At 36.4% G+C, this 21,965-nt stretch overlaps 1 protein-coding gene across 8 annotated transcripts in view; it reads right to left on the bottom strand.

Annotated features, from left to right (window-relative positions):
* Window positions 1-21,965, bottom strand: part of HNF4G (hepatocyte nuclear factor 4 gamma) — a 157,377-nt gene that overhangs the window by 77,911 nt on the left and 57,501 nt on the right. For 3 of the 8 annotated variants that reach the window (XM_015145597.3, XM_077942845.1, XM_077942843.1), the window contains exon 2: window positions 1,480-1,599. The exons of 1 other annotated variant lie outside the window; for it this stretch is intronic. The gene's annotated coding sequence lies outside the window, so the exon portion shown is untranslated. Of the gene's footprint in view, window positions 1-1,479; window positions 1,600-3,270; window positions 3,393-3,550; window positions 3,621-5,856; window positions 5,889-10,509; window positions 10,588-21,965 lie in introns of those variants that run through there. 4 more of the 8 variants (XM_077942841.1, XM_077942839.1, XM_077942842.1 and 1 more) reach the window with 4 other exon arrangements.

Raw genomic sequence — 21,965 nt, 5'->3', positions numbered from 1 at the left:
AAAACACAAAAATTAGCTGGCTGTGGTGGCATATGCCTGTAATACTAGCTACTTGGGAGGCTGAGGCATGAGAATTGCTTGAACCCCGGAGGGCAGAGGTTGCAGTGAGCAGAGATCGCACCACTGCACTCCAGCCTGGGCAACACAGCCAGACCCTGTCTTTAAAAAAAAAAAAAAGAAAAGAAAAGAAAAAGAAAAAAGGTAAGAAAAGAAAAAGAATTACAGTGATTTTAGAAGTGCGTTTTTGTGCTTCTCAAATTTCTATGACTTAAAAAAGTTGCCTACAAGATACTATGATTTTAGTGTATAATTACTAACTACATTTTTTATTCTCAACATGTATTTATTGGTATTGTATAAAATATAATTATCATAAATTTAAATCCTTAAGTAAAAAAATTTTGTATCAGCAACATGTTGTAAACATCACTGATACCTAATAGATGCCTCTTCTAACACTCCAAATATATCACATTTATTTTTCCAATAATCCTTAGGATAGATATAATTACTATTATTATTACTACTTCGCTACTTCGTAGTAGAAGTTGATGTTTATGAGGGCTAATTTACTTGCTTAAAGTCACAGAACTCATAAATGGCAGAGACGAGATTGAAAACCCTGTACTTTCCAAACACAAGCTAATGAATTTTGAGGGATGGATGAGAGGAGTAGCTTCTTGGATTTCCAAACTTTAAGAGGCACTGAAATAACTCTGGACCTAAATCATCAAATTTATACTAGTGCTGAGCCGACTAATATAGGAAGCTAAGAGAGGGAGAGAGGAAAATGCAAATTATTAAGCACAGACATTTTCTATTGAGTATTTTATATGTGAGTATATGGTTTCAGTTAGCTGACAGTGAACAATCACAATCTGCTCAAATTGTTTTTTTACTGGATAAAAAATATTGTTTTTATTATCTACATTATGAACATTTTTAAAATTCTTCAGAAAATCATAAAATAAAACCTAAGAAGAAATAATCAAGGGAAGAGAGAAAATACTTGCCATCTTTTTTCAGAACATTGACTCTACTACATAAGTGTGAATAAATTAAAGATGTTCATTTGCTCTGATAAACAGTTTTTATTAACAGAAATTCTTTTCCATCATTAAATAAATGTTCTTTAAGTACTTCAAACTTTCTAATTTGAGAATGTGCTAATTAATTGCCCAGTGCCAGCCTCCAAACATGTGCATATAAACTTTTATGATATTTTGTAAGCAATAGATCAGAAATAAAAACCAATGACAAAAGGCATAATCATAATATGGGCAAGGAAAACCATTATTTGTAATAAACGATGGGAAGGAAAGGATTTCCTAAGAAGGCTGTGGTCAGTGTACACTTTGAGACCTTTAGTATGTATGAAAGCACAAGCAAGTCAGACAAGAAGGAAAGAGATCTTTACAAGGTGTCCAAGTAATAAATAATTTACAAAGCAATTTAGCAGCCTCAGCAGGCACCACTTACAAGGCTGTGGTAGGGAACGGAGTCTATATTTGTAGAGAAGAGTAGAATCAATACAAGGAGTAAGCTGTCAGTTTTTTCTATAGTGTCAATATCTCAGACTGGCTGCTTTCGCCGGTGCTCCTGTGGAAACAATTTCCAAAAGTATACTATTGAGTGACATGCTGCATGGATTAAATGATTTACTTTAATCCCCTAACTGCACGTTGAAAGACCAATAGCCCAAAAGGAATACTAGAGAGTCTGAGTACAAAGCAACCCATAATAACAGTGTGATTTTGGAATGGTTTATACTTAAGAAAACTCTAGTGCCACAGGAAGTTCCATACAGAACAACAAGTCAACATGAAATAAGTGGTCATGTCATGACAGACATAATATCTGGTTACCAGGAGGATCATTCACGACATTGAGAAATCTGACTAAATAGATTTCTTGGTCAAATTTTTCATTTGTAAGTCATCAGATAAAATGGTGATTTCACCTTGGAAGAGCAATGAGCAATCTAAACTCCCTTTTAGTTTACACCTGTGTGTATGTCCCTACGTACAATTTTTTGAAGTGTCTTATAAAACTTAACTATGGTCTTAGCAGTAAATAATTAGGTAGTTTAAATCCTTATTAAATCAGAAAGTTATAGAGTTCAACTGAATGTAAGTACAAAGCAGTAGGCAAATTCAGAGACAGGTATAACAGGAAAACACTCCATCTGGGCCATGGAGGTAGGTCAAAAAGGTTGGCTCTTCAACACCATTGGTATGTGACTTGAGTCTTTTAAATGAGAAGATGAGGTTCAGTTTATCTCTAGTGTCTTCCAGCACTAATAATTCTATTATTATAAACATCAATTACTGTTTAGTATTAGAGCAGATTGATAATTTGTGAGCTATTGACATGTTTAGGAGTATGTGCCCTTAAATTGAAAGGCACCAAACCATTGAGATAAATAACTAAGATGCTAATACATTAAAAAATAAGTTTTCTTTCCAAAACATATTCTGCCATTTAGAAGTACTCAGGTAAAATTTGGAAGGTGGAAGAAAGGCAGGAGCTTTACCATTCCTCCAGTAACTGCAGGTGAATAAACACATGGCTCCACCAAATATGAGATGCTATTGTGGCTTCTGGGTTATTTTTCTGGAATTCAGCCACCTCCATATTGGAGGCCTTTTCTTTGATCAGTGCTGGGAGCTTCTTGACTCACCAAAGTGAGTGGTGAGCCTAAAAACTAACAGTGGTCTTTCCTGGATTCTGTTTCTCCAGGTCTTCCATTAGTTTTGTGAGCATTTTGTTCCTGGAATTAAATCCCTTCTACTTCAAACTCCTGAAGTGTTTTCTGCTTTTCTGATTAAACCAAGGAGGAAACAGTGCCTTTTCATACTTTTTAACAGGCAGAAAATATCACACTCCCTATATTCCATTTTTTAAATTTGAGGAAATAGAATGAGAAAGGCTATCAAAGATACTGAGATAAAGGCTATTAACAATGGCTGATCGAGACTGTCCCCATGTAAATCGCAATTTTCTCATTTGTAAAATGAAGAATTTCCTATGTTAATCCCTAAAGTCCCTAATGGTTTTAAGTCCTAAGAAAGATTGTATGGTTCTAAGCTTATTGTCCAAAATGTCCAATGAGGCCGAGCACAGTGTCTCATGCCTGTAATCTCAGCATTTTGGGAGGCTGAGGTGGGCAGATTGCTTGAGGTCAGAAGTTCAAGACCAGCCTGGTAAACATGGTGAATCGCTGTCTCTACTAAAAATACAAAAAAATTAGCCAGGCATGGTGGCACACACCTGTAGTCCCAGCTACTCAGAAGGCTGAGGCAGGAGAATTGCTTGATCCTGGGAGGCAAAGGTTGCGGTGAGCCAAGATCATGCCACTGTACTCCAGCCTGGACAACAAAGTGAGACTCCATCTCAAAAAAGAAAAAAAAAAAAAGGCAAAAGAAAAGAAAGTTCAATAACCAATTTTGTCAAATTACATTTAACAACAGCGATTTCTAAACTCCCTAATAAGTGACCCTTGTTTCTAGAGTCTAAAGACATAAAGAAAAATATAAAACAGTGTTCTTACCCTCAAGGAGTGATATGGTTTGCCTGTATCCTCACCCAAATCTCATTTTGAATTGTAGTTTTCATAATCCCCACATGTGGGAGGGATCTGGTGGGAGGTAAGTGAATCATAGGGATGGTTACCCTCATGCTGTTCTTGTAATAGTGAGTTCTCAAGAGATCTGATGGCTTTATAAGGGGCTTTTCCTCTTTTCCTTGGCCCTTCTCCTTGCTGCTGCCAAGTGAAGAAGGCTGTGTTTGCTTCCCCTTCCACCATGATTGTGAGTTTCCTGAGGCCTCCCATCCCTGAGGAACTGTGAGTCAAATCTCTTTCTTTTATAAAGTACCCAGTTTCAGGTAAGTCCTTATAGCAGCATGAGAATGAACTAATACAAGGAGTCAATCTTTGTGGAGGGAAATATTGATAATCTTAATTAGCATCAGCAAGTGAGAAAAGAAATTATTCTAATTCTAGTTAGTCCTGAAATTCAGAGGAAAATTTATAACTGAGAACTGGAGTGATCATGAAACCGGTTCTAAGGTGGGCTTTAAAAAATAGGTAGATTTTGATTGGTGGGCAAAAGAAAAGAAGACTTTTGGGTTGAAGAAAGGCAAATAATTAGTGTTTGAAAGGATATGTGAAAGGTGTGATTGGATAGTAAGAGGGGGACTATTTTATGGAGGGTTTAGAGAGAGCTAGACAGAAAATTTCAGATTTGTTTATATGAATGATTGGAAGCCATTAAAGATTTGTTGAGCAGATCAGTGATATTATGTGTACAAACCAAACAATAAATATAAAAGATCAAATATGTATCTATCCTGAAAGTCTTAAACATGGCAGCTTCTAGAGCCAATGGCATGTTAAACTTAAAAAAAAAAAAAAGATTCGCTGATCCACACACACAGTTACGTGTAAAAGAAAAACCTGTCTGCAAATTGGCAAAAAGAGCCTGTCCCAAGATAAATATTGTTATAGTGGAATATAAAGGTTGTCAAGTTTTAAAGCATTTATATTATTCAGAAATGAGTAAACAACTGGGTTTTTAATATTTACCAATTTTTGAATTGTTGGAATCAGTGGAATTTTAACTTTATCCAGTTTTTTCTTATTTATTTTTTATGTTTTTATTTTTTAGACAGGGTCTCACTCTGTCACACATGTTGGAGTGCAAGTGGGGTGATCATGGCTCACTGCCACCTCAATCTCCCAGGCTCAAGTGATCCTCCTGCCTCAGCTTCCCACATTGCTGAGACCATAGGCACATGCCACCACACACAGCTAATTTTTTATTTTTTGTAGACATGGATTCTCATTATGTTGCCCAGGTGGTCTCAAACTCCTAGGCTCAAGAGATCCTCCCGGCTCACCTCTCAAAGTGCTGGGATTACAGGCATGAACCACTATGCCCAGCTACTCAGTTTTAAAATTCACTTTTGGAAAGTGAAATTCCAAAATCAACTTTAACCTTTAAGTGTAGAAAATTTTTGTTTGTTTGTTTTTTGCTTGAATTTGGTCAGCTTCCATCTACAAAGGTACAGATGAACTGAAATTGATTTCTATATGAAATTGATTTACTACAGTAATTATTACTAATTTATCTAAAGTGTGAAATACTGTTAGGCAAGGACTATTGTTTATAGGTATCCTATTTTCTTCCTAAAGGCTTAGCTTACTACTTTGTACATTATACAGATTCAACATGTGTATGATCAATGAAGGGAAAACAAAGATGACCAAATCATGTTACTCAAATCTGGTTATTAAAATATAACAAAAGGTACTGTTAAGGTTCAAGCAGAAAGCATGTTGAGGTCTCTATAAGAGGAACAATGAAGACTTATACTTTAAGACATGCAGAAAACTTAAAAGAAAATTATTTGGCCAAGGCCGAACACAGGGACAATGTCCTTAGGAAGGACAGCCAGTTTCATTTGTAAGGTTAAGGTCAAGAAGTCAAATGTGATGATCAAGAAAGACGAGCTAGAAATTAAGAATCCAGTTAAGGCAGGGATTGTAATTCATTCCGTCATTCATTCATCCATAAGTTTGACATTAAGGCCTGAATAAAAACGGGCCCTATATAATCATTCAGGGCTGACATCTGATGCTTTGGATGAAGGCTATGGTTGGCAGCTAGAGCAGACCTAGTGGGGAAGCTAGTGTCTGCAACAGCCATTAGAATCTGTGTCGGCAGCATGACTTAACTCCAAAGACTATCAAATGCTATATCTTAAAATACATGCCCCTGTCCCATCAAAAATATCTAAAAAACTAGAGCAATTTGAGCCCAGAGTTTTTCAGGGTCCTTGTTCATATGTACTTACTTCAAGAGCAGGGGCAGTCAAGGCAGTAATCACTGGAAGGTAAACCAAAATAAAAAGTATAAGAGGAAATCTATAGAGATAGATTTTAAATTATGTGTTGCTTTGGTGAGTTTCAAAAACAAAATTAACTTTTGAAAGGCAAGTTTATCTTAAATATTGAAGTTTAAAATAAATAAAATAGGTATCTTTAAAACTGAATGATATAAATTTGATTGCTAGTCAGTATTGGTGATTAGGGAAATGTCAAAAAGCATAAAAGTTATGCATAGAAAGAAATCAATCAGCTCAAAGTTTTAATTAACAGTTTCTATGGTATAGGTTTAATGTAGCTATCTATTGTGCAGTCTTTTACATAAAATTTTACATTGAAAAAGTTTAAAATATATTTTTGACATTGATTTTGGGTTAAATTATTCAGAAAAATTAACTGTAAATTGCGGGCCAATTCGCAAGAGAGTGATCAACTTTTCTCTTTTGCTGAGTGAAAACTCTTTGGAGTTTGATGTCAAAATATTTACACTTGAAACCTAGCTCCAACATGCTAAGGTGAATAGATTTTAATGGTTTTCTTCCTTTTTATAGAAAATGATAAGTACTTGGTATAGGGAATTTGGGAAATGTAGAATTGTGCGCAAAAAATACGAACCAGTGCAATTCTACCACCATTTCCTTTTTTATATATTTTCTTCAGAATTTAACATGGTTATAAATTTATTAACAAATTAATATAAAGATTTGTAATATTTCTGCATATTTGACCTACAAAGTTGACCATTTAAATATAGTTATCTTAGTTACATTCAGTACAAGCACTTACAATTGGCGGCTAAGAACTTGTGCACAACATTCAGAGATGTCAGGTTTACATTGGAGCTGTCTGCTTACTATATAACTCTGGCCAATTTTCTTTCTTTACAATTTAGTTTCCTTATCCATAAAATGTAATAAATATGGTTTCTACTTCATAAGTTTTTGGTGGAGTCTCAATGAAATTATGTCAAAAGTGCTCAGAGAGTGCCTTGCAATTCACTCATTTGTTCATTTCCTCAACAAATGTTTACAGAGCTCATTCTATGTCCCAGTCACTGGGACAGGCATTGAGTAAATAAGAACACAGTTACTGCTTCAGTGAAGCTGATAGTCTATTGGGGAAGACAGACGTTTGAAAGATACCACAAGGTGATTAATTGTAATCATAATATATACTATGAAGGAAAATTAGAGTTTTATGAGAACATGTAACTAGGGAACATAATGTGGTCTGAAGTGCCCTGTAGATCAGCAAGGGCTTTCCTGGAAACTGAAGAAGTAGCCAGGCAAAGAGGAGGATCAAGAGAATTTACCAGGGAGGCCCTTGAGATGGGCAGAAGCCTTGTGCACTGGAGTACTTTGGCTCAGAACTCAAAGATATGTTTCCAAAATTGCAATCAGAAGCACTATACATTTCTAAATATTATCTTTTTTTTTTTTTTTTTAGACGGAGCCTCGCTCTGTCACCCAGGCTGGAATGCAGTGAGTGGCACAATCCCGGCTCACTGCAAGCTCCGCCTCCCAGGTTCATGCCATTCTCCTGCCTCAGCCTCCCAAGTAGCTGCGACTACAGGCGCCTGCCACCATGCCCAGCTAATTTTTTTTTTTTTTTTTTGTATTTTTAGTAGAGACGGGGTTTCACCATGTTAGCCAGGATGACCTCGATATCCTGACCTTGTGATCCGCCAGCCTCAGCCTCCCAAAGTGTTGGGATTACAGGTGTGAGACACCGCGCCTGGCCCATTCTTTTCAATTATTATTAACCTGAGAGCACTTTTCCATTTTACTGAAAACATGATTTGTAATGACTGTTTATTGCTCATCATGAAGTTGGACCATACTATATTTAGCCATGCTCCTATTTAGTCACGTGATTAGTTTCTAATAATTTCTATTTAAAGAAATGCTGAGCTAAACATTCTAATTTACTTAAAATTCTTCTTCATGACACACTGGGACAAAAGGAAAACACATTGCCAATTTTGCCAAATTTTCTTTCATTAAAACAATAAAAATTTACGTTCTGAAAAGCAGCCATCTACTTGGCTTCTCTAACTTGAATATTCTTTAACTTTACTTTTGAATCAGTAATACTACTAATAATAAAGTTGTGATAATTCATAAAGTATTTTATGTGAAAGTCTCCATGTGTATAGCAAACTGTACTAAAAGGTCAGTTATATCAGTGCTGATTATTATTGATCGAGACATATCAACACAGAGATAATATACCTAAGAAACTATAACTAATAACACTTGCTAAGATATCACCTTGTCTAATCCTTAATAAGTGTTATTATAATAAATTTTAAGAGCTATTTGATACACAGTTTTTACAGTATTTGTATACATTCTATTTAAATGAATGATTTCTCTCAGTTTTAGAGAGTGGATGTTTCACTTACCTAAGCCCAGCATTAAATACACGAAATTAAACTTCAAGGAAGAGTTGCACCAATGGTATGTTTACATTTTACGGAGAAAAAAAGTTGAGAAATCTGAACAATTTAGACTGCGAGTCCACTTGGCGAGATGCAGGGGGCAGTGTAACAAAAGCTGAGAAAAGAAATGGCCTCACTGCAGACGTGAGTGCAGGGAGGGGCCGAGCACCAGAGGGAACTTCTCTGGGTGGAATGGGTGGATTGCTCCTTTTTAACAAGAGAACACCTCTGCTTGCTTAATGTTAACAGCCGCATTAAAGAGAAAAGATGCAGAGAAATGCAGTCATGCCCTGGGCATGAAAACCACTTAAAGAATTACATTTGCATTGAAAAGAGAAGGTAACCATCCCTTGACTAATTTATTAAGATAATTTTTTTTTTAAAGTGACTTATTTGAAATAAATGAATAAGTATTTTAATATAGCAACATTCATTATTTGTAGAAATATAATCCATTTTATATTTATTTTAGCAAAATGTAACATGCTATTGTCCATTTCCTCATTAAAGAGCTCTTGTTTTATTATAAACAAATCATTTCAAAATTTATTTCAAGATCCCTGAGCATGTTCACTTCATATGACATTGAGTTTAAAAGTGTTCAATTGTCCCTCCTAATATTCAGTCACTACTGAATACTCTGTTATTTAGTGATAAACAGAACAAGCAACTAGATTCCAATTTTAACCAGAAAGTGAAAAGTTAACTAGGAATTACTTCAGCCAACAATAATAAAACAATGGTGTAAATATGTTATAAACACTACTGCTGTTAGATATAGAATCAAGATATGACTGCATCAAATTTTGTTTTTACAGATTAAAATTCACGCAATATTCTTAATAAGGAAAAAGCAAGCATGATGACCAGCAAGCAGTATTTAAAAGAATATAAACTTGTCAGTGTTCTAGTGACAAACATCAAAAGGTGATCAGGAAAGTATCCAAAACAAAACAAAACAAAAACCAGCAGGAGGGGGGTGGGCAGGGGGCGGTGGCTCACACCTGTAATCCCAGCACTTTGGGAGGCCAAGGCAGGCAGGTCACCTGAGGTCAGGAATTCAAGACCAGCCTGGGCAAAATGGTAAAACCCCCATCTCTATAAAAAAATACAAAAATTAGCTGAGCATCGTGGCGCGAGCCTGTAGTCCCAGCTACTCGGGAGGCTAAGGCAGGATAATCGCTTGAACCTGGGAAGTGGAGGTTGCAGTGAGCAAAGATTGTGCCACTGCACTTCCAGCCTGGGTGACAGAGACTCCTTCTGAAAAAGGAGCGGAAGGGAGAAGATGGAGGGGAGGAGTGGGGAGGGGAGGGAGGAAGGGAGGGGAGAGGGGAGGGGAGGTTTTTAATACAAACTATATCTTTCAAGATCAATACAAAGAGGTCTCATTAAAATCCTTCCAAATTTCCAGATTTTTTCTAGGCAACTAATTAATCTATCTGCTGCTTAAGGCACTGTGAAATGTTCCTTAATCTCATTTTTACTCAGGAAGGCTTTTACACTGCGAAGCCTCAAGTAGGGGACATTCTGAGGGTGAGACCAAAAGATTTTAAATTTGAGGATGATCCACTTAACCACTTGATTTTCTTGAGGACATTGTCATATTGCTCTTGACAGTTGTTTGCACTAGATTTTTTAAAAATTCAGTGTCATGATTTTATTCAAGCTTACATAAAAAGGCTATCTGAACATTTCCAACAAAATTCACAAAATTTTCCTGAACAAAGGTGCAGCAGATTATGTTTACGTTAGAGGATGAAGACAGGCACAGGGTATGCAGACCAGAGGTGCGTACCAGTGGCCATTACATAATTTTTTTTTGTTTGGGCATTTTACGTTTTTATTTTTATAAATGAGTTTTCAGATGTCAAAAATTTCTCTAAAAATTTAGATGCACAATTTTTATTGAAATAGAATTTGGTCGTGTTGATCTTAAATTTCCCTGTGGACCTTAATGAGATTTCCTTAATGAGAGAAATCTCATTAAGGCTGTGACACCCCCACTTGATGAAATGTGTACATCCTAGAAAGTGCCCTGAGCTCCCACCATTATCTTACATTCATTGCCCTACTCTTGCTTATCAGATTTGCCCAGTTCCTGTAAGAATGACAGAAACTCATCAAGTACATAGCATCCATAACAGAACAAAGAACAGGTAAGTGTCTCAAAAATAATACTAACCTACTGTTTTCAAAATCCCAGGGAAAGAAAGTTTTTTTCCTGGCTGATAATTCAATCCATCTCAGGGACAGCCAGAGTTGGACCTTGAAAAACAAATGGAATTTCGACTAGTAAGAAGAGCAGATGGATATTCCATGAAAAGTCTGGAGTACAAGGCAGTTCCAGAAGTGGAAAAGCACAAAATTCGTATGGTAATTCCTGTGTCTGACTCAAGTATAGGAATTAGGAAAAAAAAATAAATGGCTCATAAAATGTTAAAACTAAAGGAATTTCAGACATAATCTAGACCAGGGGCTTTTCAAACCTTTACTTTATGAAAGTATCTAAATACATTCCAAGCGTGCAACTACTGGATAAAATACAAAATCAGAATTGTGTGGGAGAATAAAAAGCATTTCTGATCTGTAGGACTCTACAGAGCACTGTTAGAAAAATAGTGATCTAATTCCATCCTCTGGTGAGAATAATTAGATCCAGCCAGGTCCGTGGCTCACACCTGTAATCCTAGCATTTTGGGACACTGAGGCAGTTGGATCACCTGAGGCCAGGAGTTCGAGACCAGCCTGGCCAACATGGCGAAACTCCATCTCCACTAAGATAAAAAATACAAAAATTAACCGAATGTGGTGGCTGGTGCCTGTAATCCCAGCTACTCAGGAGGCTGAGGCAGGAGAAACATCTGAAACCGGGAGGCAGAGGTTGCAGTGAGCCAAAATCTTGCCATTGCACCCCTGCCTGTAGTGAGCCAAGATTGCGCCATTGCACCCCTGCCTGGGGAGACTCCATCTCAAAAAAAAAAAGAAAAGAAAGAAAAAGAAAAAGAAAAAGAAAAAGAAAAGAAAATGAGATCCAGAGAAATGAAGTTACTTGTTCAAGGTCATTAGGATTGAAAATGAAGAGTCCTTACTTCCTTTGTAGTAATATGTATAACACTATTAATTATCCCAAATATATTTTCTGGCAAGGTTCATGGAAAATATGGTAAAATATTATTTCAATATCATACTTCAATACAAAAAATTAATAAAGTTGGACTTCTTTAACCTCTGCCTGAATTTTGTTTTACTTTGTCTATTATCTTTATCATTCACTCTTGGTTTCACTGATAAAAATTACTTTTAAAATTAAAACTAAATATCAGAGAGAAGACCTGTAGTCTGTTATCAGAGTACAGCCATGCTGCAGGATTTAGCCTTGGCTGCCAGCTTTGACAGTTTCAACACTCAGTATGTGGTGGGTGTTCTGCCATGGCTATGCATGTTTACAATTTAAATGAGTGCTTCTCAAAGAAGGGGAAATTATTTTTCCCAAATTTTGATTTAATTTTACTGTAGATATTATGTACTTTCCAGTTAATCTTATTAAACTTTTGTGTTATTATTAATTATTGATGAACTTTTTAAAATTTAGATTAATAAACCAAAAGTTACCAGGTATATCACATAAATTAGCAAATTATCTAATAGGCAATTAAGCATACATTTAATAAGAATTATATTGCTCTCAGATTATATGGGAGAATTTTTCCAAAAAAACACTTTTTTCTATACACCAAAAAAAAAAAAGTTAAGGATTTTCTTTCTGTTATATACATCATAAACCTTGGTAATATGCTTTTGCTATTTTTGGTAATACGGTATATCCTAATCAGTTAAAAGTGTCATGATAGACTACTTTCCTCAAATTGATACAAATAAACCTGAAAACATTGATGTGATGGATAATCTTCTGGAAATACGTTATTTATCAATACTACAGAAGATAAAGAAATATCCTTTCCCCCCCTCCCCCCCCCCCCCATATTTTTCAGCTTGTAAAATCTTCCTTTACCTCCATGGAAATTTAACAAATGCAGAACATTTTTTCTTATTCTCTCTTGTTATCCAGTTTCTAATTAAAAAAAAAAAAAAAAAAGTTTGTTCAACAAATATGTAGGCATTCACAGCATAGCTATTTCTTTATAGAAGAGATACACACACCAAAAAAAAAAAAAAAAAAAAAAAAAGGCAAATCAAGTGATAGAATCTTGTTAATGATATAGCCCTGATACTAATTTCTACACTGGTTTTATCTCTGAATATTCACTATGTCCTGAACAAGTGTATGGCTCTAAAGACAATCTCCTCAGTTCAAATCTGGGCTCTGCCAAATAATCTTACATAAAGATTACTAAAAATCAGTCTTCTCCTAAAGATGGTTCACTTGATTCCATACAACCTGTATTTGAAAATCATATTGTCTGCAAAATATGCAAGAAATAAAAGGTTTGATTGGTACCATATGCAGGCCATTATTTTAGGTGCACGAATCCACTAACTTCAAGGGCAATTGTTTTCATTCCTTTAGATAAATGAATCCTTTGTCTCCATTCATGAGCAAAGCTAAGGGATATATAATCTAAGAGGCCAATCTATCTCTTAATAAGGGTGGTAGCTTGGTCAGGGATAATTTGGAAGAGTTCCTTTGGAAATAATACTGTGCTTAACAAATAACGGCCAATTCTTTCCTGGATATTTTTCAAGCCCTTTCATATCCCTTTAAAAGTATGCGTTGCCGGCCAGGCGAGGTGGCTCACGCCTGTATTTCCATCACTTTGGGAGGCCGAGGCGAGCAGATAACCTGAGGTCGGAGTTCGCGATCAGCCTAACCAACATGGAGAAACCCCGTCTCTACTACAAATACAAAATTAGCCAGGCGAGGTGGCGCATGCCTGCAATCCCAGCTACTCGGGAGGCTGAGGCAAGAGAATCGCTTGAACCCAGGAGGCGGAAGTCGCGGTGAGGAAAGATCGCGCCATTGCACTCCAGTCTGGGAAGCAAGAGCTAAACTCCATCTCAAAAAAAACCCAAAAAACAAACAAACAAACAAACAAAAAGGATGCGTGGCTATCTGCAGCTTTATACATGAAAAAATTAAGACTCAAAAAGGAAGGTACATTAGCTTAAGCAAGAATACATACTGCTTGACAAAGCCAAGATTCAAAGCCTAAATTTGTCTGATATAAATATGCATTCTCATTTCACATTATACTTTAGGACTGAAGAGTCTAACGAGCCACTTTCTTTAATTTTCAGGGTGGACTCACAAGATCCTGTGCTGAGTTTCAATGTCCTCAGTAAAAGAAAAAAAAAAAATTGGAAGTCCACTGTACCAAAACCAGACTTTTAGAATCCATAAAACAACAGGTTTTAGGACTTTAGAATGCCTGCGGAAGTATTCCAGAATTCTAATATGCAGAATTTCTTTAAACAGTGTTCATTCATCCTTTTGTCCCTAATACTATTTAAATTTCAATTGTCACTCAGGCTGGAGTGCAGTGGTGAGATCTCAACTCACTGCAGCCTCGGCCTCCTGGGCTCAAGCTATCCTCCCACCTCAGCCTACCAAGTACCTGGGATCACAGGCACCCGCCACCACGCCCGGCTAATTTTTTCCATTTTTTGTAGATACGGGATTCTGCCATGTTGCCGAGGCTTGTCTCGATCTCCTGAGCTCAGGAGATCCGCCTGCCTTGGCCTCCCAACGTGCTAGGATTACAGGCGTGAGCCACCATGCCCGACCTAAATTTCAATGTATATTTATGTAAGCTAATGCATCATGATAATTTTTTTCTTTTTTTTTTCTTTTCTTTTCTTTCTTTCTTTCTTTTTTTTTTTTTTTTTTTTTTTTTTTTTTTGAACGGAATTTCGCTCTCGTTGCCCAGACTGGAGTGCAGTAGCCCGCGATCTTGGCTCACTGCAACCTCTGTCTCCTGGGTTCAAGCGATTCTCCTGCCTCAGCCTTCCAAGTAGCTGGGATTACAGGCATGTGCCACCATACCCGGCTACTTTTGTATTTTTAGTAGGTAGGGGGTTTCTCCATATTGGTCAGACTGGTCTTAAACTCCCAACCTCAGGTGATCTGCCCACCTCGGCCTCCCCAAGTGCTGGGCTTACAGGTGTGAGCCACTGCGCCTGGCCCAGAACTTTTAAAATATGTATTTATATATATTTTTAATGGTGCAAATAGTAATACAAAGAAATGCAAGGTCTAGCAGAATACCAAGAACTGAATTTTTAGTTTCGTTTAGTTTGTGTATGGATCCTATTTTAAATATCAACAAATTCAGAAAACAGGTATTTATGTCTTGCATAAATTTCCATTGCCCTTCTGCTCTCTTTACATGTGTTTCCAAATTTAGTTACCTAGAAATTAACTGTTCTTCAATTTCTGTGCATATGATGAGACTTGAAGAATTTGATCGTAAATGTAGAGGGTCCAATAGACAACGATATTGATAAAGTCTAACATTTCTCATCCCCCATAGTGTGATTCTGATAAATATTTTTGCACTAAAAGTCCACAGTTTAAAAAATTAACCTAAGAATCTTTAGAAAGTTTAATGGTAGGCTCTGACCTCAGGAAACATATGCATATATCAAGTCAAATGGTTTTCTTTTTAACTGCAATATAACCTTCAAAAACCAAAATATTTCAGACTCTTAAAGCAAAACTGGGAAATGTTTCTATTTCATTCCTACAAACTCTGCTAAGGGTGCTATCAGTTAAAATTGACAAATGTTGATAAAAACTGAGCATTTGAGAGAAGCTAAATAATTCTAAAGCTAAATACTCAGTTTTTAGTTTTACTTGAAAATAGGTAAGACAGATAATCAAGCACTACATTAAACAAAATGTTTATACTTAGTTTTCAAATTGAATCTACCCATGAATATTAGAAATGTTAATACTGGGAGGGGAGGAGGCACTTACTCCTCACTGCTGATGTTTCCTTCTGTACAGCTGGAGCTGACTCCTGACCTCAGGCCACACATTCATTCACCTGCCCCAGAGCAGGTAAAGAAATTTATCTGGCTGGCAAATTTGGGAAGATTAAACTGGCATGCATAGCCCGTCCTCGCGCCTCTCTCTTTGGGCAGAAAGCTATAGGTAATTCCCACAGGAAATTACACAGACAGGAATTTCTAGAATCTCAATTCTTGATAAAATATGTCATAAATAATCTACAGTATATGCAAAAACAAAATAACAACAAATTTTTTAAACTATGTTTGTATTGGCCGGGCGCGGTGGCTCAAGCCTGTAATCCCAGCACTTTGGGAGGCCGAGACGGGCGGATCACGAGGTCAGGAGATCGAGACCATCCTGGCTAACACGGTGAAACTCCGTCTCTACTAAAAAAATACAAAAAACTAGCCGGGCGAGGTGGCGGGTGCCTGTAGTCCCAGCTACTCCGGAGGCTGAGGCAGGAGAATGGCGTGAACCCGGGAGGCGGAGCTTGCAGTGAGCTGAGATCTGGCCACTGCACTCCAGCCTGGGCGACAGAGCAAGACTCCGTCCCCCCAAAAAAAAAAAAACAAAAAACAAAAAAAACTATGTTTGCATTGTGTTATCTTCTCACAAATGCTAAATGACATAATGGGGTTAATTTTGCCATAATAAAAAGTGCAAAAAGAAACATTAACCTGATACTGAATAGTTGATTTCAAGACATACACTCAAATGCAGAAGTTCAACAGTTTTGACAAGGGTGTGGAGAAAAGGGAATGCTTATACCCTGTTAGTGGTGCACTCCTATCTTTATTGCAGCACTGTTCACAATAGCAAAATCATGGAATCTACCCAAGTATTCATCAATGAATGACTGAGTAAAGAAAATGTGATATATACACACACACACACACACACACACACACACACCATGGAATACTACACAGCAATAAAGAAAGAATAAAATCATGTATTTTGCAGCTGTATGTATGGAACTGGAGGTCATTATCCCAAGTGAAATAACTTAGAAACAGAAAATCAAATACCACATATTCTCACTTACAAGTGGAAGCTAAACAATGTACATGGATGTAAAGATGGAAACAATAGACACAGGAGACTCCAAAAAATTGGAGAACAGAAGGGAGGTGAGTGTTGAAAAATGATCTTTTGGGTGCAATATGCACTATTTGAATGACTGGTACACTAGAAGCCCAAATCTCACCATTACACAATATATCCATGTAACAAACCTGCATGTGTACCCCCCAAATTCATAATTAAAAATATACTTAAAAAATAAATTTAATTTTAAATTCAAAAATGAAGTTCAACAATTTTCATCAGAAATTGAAAGCACGTCATTGTCGCATACAAATTGCCAGTTATATACACCCTACATACACCTTAGTTTCTACTCTATTATATAAATTGTACTTCTATGGTTTATTATAAATGAAAATTAAGGCTGGGAACTGGGCATTTTCTTCTTGGCACTTTAAATAAAAACAATAAATGGAAAAAAAAAAAACTCTGAAGCTGTATGTTTTCAGTGCTTATCAATATAACTGATCCATGAGCCATTAGTGGATCATAAAATAAGAAAGCTCAATAAAATAATTATAACCTCACATGTTTATTTAGTTCTGAGACTTAAATGATGGACCTTTGTACCTGGCCTTGCCTAGAGACAGAGTTTCATTACACGCACACAAACACACACACACACATAAATACACACACAAACACACATAAACATGCATAGGCTCATGTTCTTTCTCTTAATTTATATAGACTTACATATACATGTGCTCACAGGACATCTATAATGTTGTCATATATTTCCTTTAATAAACAGCAAAGGGGTACTATTTGGCTTCCTTTTAAAAATAAATAATTTAAGCCAAGGTATTTAAAAAAATAATTATTTGGCCAGGCACAGTGGCTCATGCCTTAATTCCAACACTTTGGGAGGCCTAGGTGGGCAGATCACGAGGTCAAAAGATTGAGACCATCCTGGCCAACATGGTGAAACCTCGTCTCTACTAAAAATACAAAAATTAGCTGGGCATGGTGGCATGTGCCTGTAGCCCCAGCTACTCGGGAGGCTGAGGCAGGAGAATCGCTTGAACCCGGGAGACGGAGGTTGGCACTGAGCCGAGATCACGCCACCGCACTCCAGCCTGGGAGACAGAGCAAGACTCCGTCTCAAAAATAAATAAATAAATAAATAAAAACAGGCCGGGTGCAGTGGCTCATGCCTGTAATCCCAGCACTTTGGGAGGTCCAGGCGGGCAGATCATGAGGTCGAGAGATCAAGACCATCCTGGCCAATATGGTGAAACCTTGTATCTACTAAAAATACAAAAATTAGCTGGGCGTGGTGGCGGGCACCTGTAGTCCCAGCTACTCTGGAGGCTAAGGCAGGAGAATGGCGTGAACCCAGGAGGCAGAGGTTGCAGTGAGCCAAGATCATGCCACTGTACTCCAGCCTGGGTGACAGAGAGAGACTCCATCTCAAAAAAAAAAAAATTATTACTTTTATTATTGTTATTATTCATCATTCTTGACCTCTGAATTTCCTCTGAATTCAGATAAACTCCAACCAAAAGGAAAAGCTCAACTTATGTGGACATATTTCAAACATTTGTAATTAGATTTCTAACTTTCTCAACTATTTTCATCAATATTGAACTCATTTTAAGTAGTTTTAAGGACATGAAATCCAAAACCTTCATACAATACTCAATCTTCCTTCTAACTTCCTAATTTAGCCATAATATGGAGAGTGGTCAAAGTTATACAATTTCTCAAGTAATGGTAGTATATTAAACAAATTTAGGGCAAATAAAGAGTATGCTTCTCACCTAGCAAAATAAATGTTTTGACACATTTAAAAGTGTCTCTTGTTGCTAACACAAAAGTAGTAGGCTAATGTCACATTGTTGATTTAAATTTCTGTTGTAGTCAGTGTTCAAATTAAAGAAAGAAGCATTTATTAACTGTTTGTTTCAGTTTTGTTATCTATATCCAGCATCACTCCCATCCCCCCTGGTCTGAATGGCTAGATTTCAGGGGAGAAGGAATCTCTTTCTTTCAAAGTAATCTTTTTAAAGATCTTGAGCCTTCTTTAATTTCTCATCAATGTATAGAGATCTCTATTGACTACACCTAGTTGACCACAAAGATTCTCACCTCCATCCTAACCCTTTCCTAACTCCTACTTTTTGTTCTCTTAATTTTTTTATTTTGTTTTGTTTTGTTTTTGTTTCTGTCTGTTTTTTCTCAGACAGACGTTATGTGAAATTATTCACAATTTAGTCTTCCTTTTGTCCCCACATTCACATTTTTTTTTTAACTTCATCTACCCCAACCATGCCCAAGAAACTGGTTTTCTTTAGCAGGTGCCACCTGTTAAAGCCATAACTTTCCTACCCTGTGCTGCCTCTTTTGCATCGTTCTCTGTCTACTCCCCCAGTTACAATCTGAGTGAATCACTCCTGTAAGATTAAGCTATCTAGTCTTTCTAACATGCAGTTTTGTTAAATCTTCTTATTGTGGATGATGGAGACAGTCAGAGGTGAAGTGGAGTCCCTGTAATTCTTTAATAGCTAAAGAGCCAAATGGATTCTTCTTCCCCTGGATAGACTTGATTTCACTATTCTCTTCACCTCAGATTTGGCAAAACTGTTAAACTCACTATTTTCACACAAAACATTCACATGCCTGCCTCAAATTTTAGTATTTCCTTTGTCTAAAACCATATTTTTCAAACATTTTTAATCATGACCTACAGTGAGACATACATTTTAACTTGTGATCAAGTATGCACACAAGCGTATTGATCCAAATGTATTTTATGTATGTATCACATAAAAATCTAAACAATTTCCATGACATAATGACATTTTCATATATAAATTGTGACCCACTCAACATATGTCATTGCCCAACAATGAAGATCAGCCCATTGTTTAAACACTCTGATCTAACTTTTCTAAACCCTTGCCCTTTATCTAGGACTGGTTCGTTTATATATCTCATTTAGCCATTCATTTATTTAATGTTTTAAAACTGTTAATTCCCTGTAGGAAACAAGGCACTTCTCTACGCACTGGGAATAAAATAACAATGAGCACAGCAAAGAAATTCCTGCTTTCATAGTTTGCAGTGTCCCGCCCCACAAAACAATGATCATCCATGTTCCTCTCTTCTTGATGGATTTACCTATTTCACCCATTTCATGGTTATGTCATAGTACTTTACTTTCTTCATCTTTTAATGTAAGTTCCATCTGCACAAACAGACTAACATCTTTCAAGAGAGGAATGTAATTATACACATTTGCACTCTGTATCTTTACTTACTAAAGGAACAGGGTAAGGCAAAGAACGACTGAGTTCTAGTCTTAGCTCACCACTTACCAGCCTCACAAGCTTAGGCAAGTATCTCAACTTCCCTCAAATTCAGTTGTTCCATCTGCAAGATGAGAGGGTTCGGCTATACCGGTGATTTTCCAAATTCTACTGTGCAAAGTTTATAGGATTCAATGGAGATGTCAAAGTGAGCCAGGAAAGGGTCTTTTCTCAAAAGGAGGGCAGAGAATTTGAATCCCCATCTCCTGCCTCAACTGAAAATTACAATTTTGTTTGGAAAAAAAGAATTTCTAAGCTAAATACTTTCTAAAGTATTACATCTCGAGATTCTCCAATCACGTTCTTGATCTTTTTCTGTCAAACAAAGTTGAGATGGGAGGCTGAAAAGTAAAGTGGAAAGACAGGAGGTGGGGAAGAGGAGTGGTAGGAGGCAGGGAAGAAAGATGAAAGAAGGGGAAACACTTTCAATAGGGTATACGACTCTGAGTTAGGAACTATACTAGAATCAGCATATATGTTACCTTATCTTTCAGCAGCTTCACAAGACAGGTATTGTTACAGCCATTTCACACTTAGAAAAATGAAGTTCAGAAAGGGTAGATAACTTGCTCAAGTACCATAAATAAGAAGCCACGAAGCAAAGATCTGTTCTCTTTCCATCATCCCAAGCTGCCCTTAAAAGAAGCTAACATGAATGTTACATTTGCTCTTGGATATCACCTTAATTAATCCTCGCAACATTGGGAGTACACTTTAACATTATTATTATTATTTTTCCAATTAGAAAACCAAGGTTCAGAGAACTGAAAATTATCTCTCCACTGTCAAAGTAATTCAAGACAAGGTTAGAGCTAAATACCTGAATTCATATTCTCTGCTCTTTCCATCACACCAAACTGCTTCCTAATAAGAAGGAAGGAGACAGAAGATATGGGGCAGGCTGGAGAATTATCAGAGTTCCACTGCTTACTTTCAGAGGGCTGTTGAGTCAAATGAGACACTTTAACAGAAAGCACCTTGAAAAAACTGAAACACGCTATCAATGTAAGACATCATTTTAACTATTCAAACGATGTGCACTGAAGATGACATTTTAAATTTTTGTAAAATTCCAGGTGGTGATTGCAAATATAAGAGAGTTATATAATGAATTAATTGCTTAGATATACTGCAGAAACTCATATAAAAGGAGGGCAAGCTGACACTTTTCAGATTATGCTACAAGAGTCAGTTACATATGCCTGCTTTTCTGTTCATGATATACAGTCCCTGCTGGCAGTAGAATAATTCAAATTTTCAATTTTTCTTGGATTCCATCACAAACTCAATCAAATGCATGAAAGTCTGTATTTTAATATCCTTGCACTGTGTGAAAAATAATAGTATGCTCCACTACCTGAACTCTTAAAGCATTTTTTATTTTGATTGTCTTCCCATTATACTGAGAGATTGTCAGGACTTTATCAGCAAGATCATCCAAACAAACTAGAACATTATTAAGGTTCCAGCAGTGCAGTAACTCACTGAATGTATGAGTGATTAAAAGCCATACAGTTGTGACAAGGACCATAAGGAGATCAGACAAAGAAGTTACAAGTCTTTAAAAGAAGAAGAAGAAGAAAAAAAAAAAGACTAGAGTGACTTAACCCCTTGTATCTCTTACCAGTGCTAAAACTACAACACTATTTGACTAACATCCAAAGTCTTATGTGACTGGAAATAATTACAGCAAATAATTTCCCGAGGTCAAAAAAATAGAAAACAAGATTAACACAGAATTATAGCATGACTGTTGCCTTGACACAATGTCAGGTTTTCAAAAATAATATGTAATATAACAAGATACCCAGACTTTAGTAAAATACCACCTATTTTGTAATTTGTCATTGGCTTATAGTTATGCTCCTTTGTTCACTGAATTATTTCGGACTTACTAAAATATTCCCATTTCATTTAACAGTCACACAACTGTTAATTAAATGCTTCCTGTTTGCCAAGGATTGTACCAAGCACTGGAAATAAGGTGTAAAATGAGAAATGATGATCCTTAAAGGAATGAACAATCTGCAGGGGGAGAGAAACAGCAAAATTAATTTTTACAATAGACTACAATTGAAAAAAATGCTATGCTATGTTGTTAAATGAAGTAATCTTGCTGTAAAAATATAGTACCAAAATGTTAACTGTATTCTCTGAAGCCAAGAACAGTGATTATGTTTTCTTTTTTACACTTTATATGTCCTCTGATTTTTATAAGGATCTTTTAATGCTTTTATAATCAAATGTAAATAATCCATGAAACAATTCTTG

This window comes from Macaca mulatta, chromosome 8 (genome assembly GCF_049350105.2).
Source record: "Macaca mulatta isolate MMU2019108-1 chromosome 8, T2T-MMU8v2.0, whole genome shotgun sequence".
NCBI classification, from domain to species: domain Eukaryota; kingdom Metazoa; phylum Chordata; class Mammalia; order Primates; family Cercopithecidae; genus Macaca; species Macaca mulatta.
The sequence above is the reverse complement of the archived record's forward strand: the minus strand, read 5'-3'. Positions and strand labels throughout refer to the sequence as shown.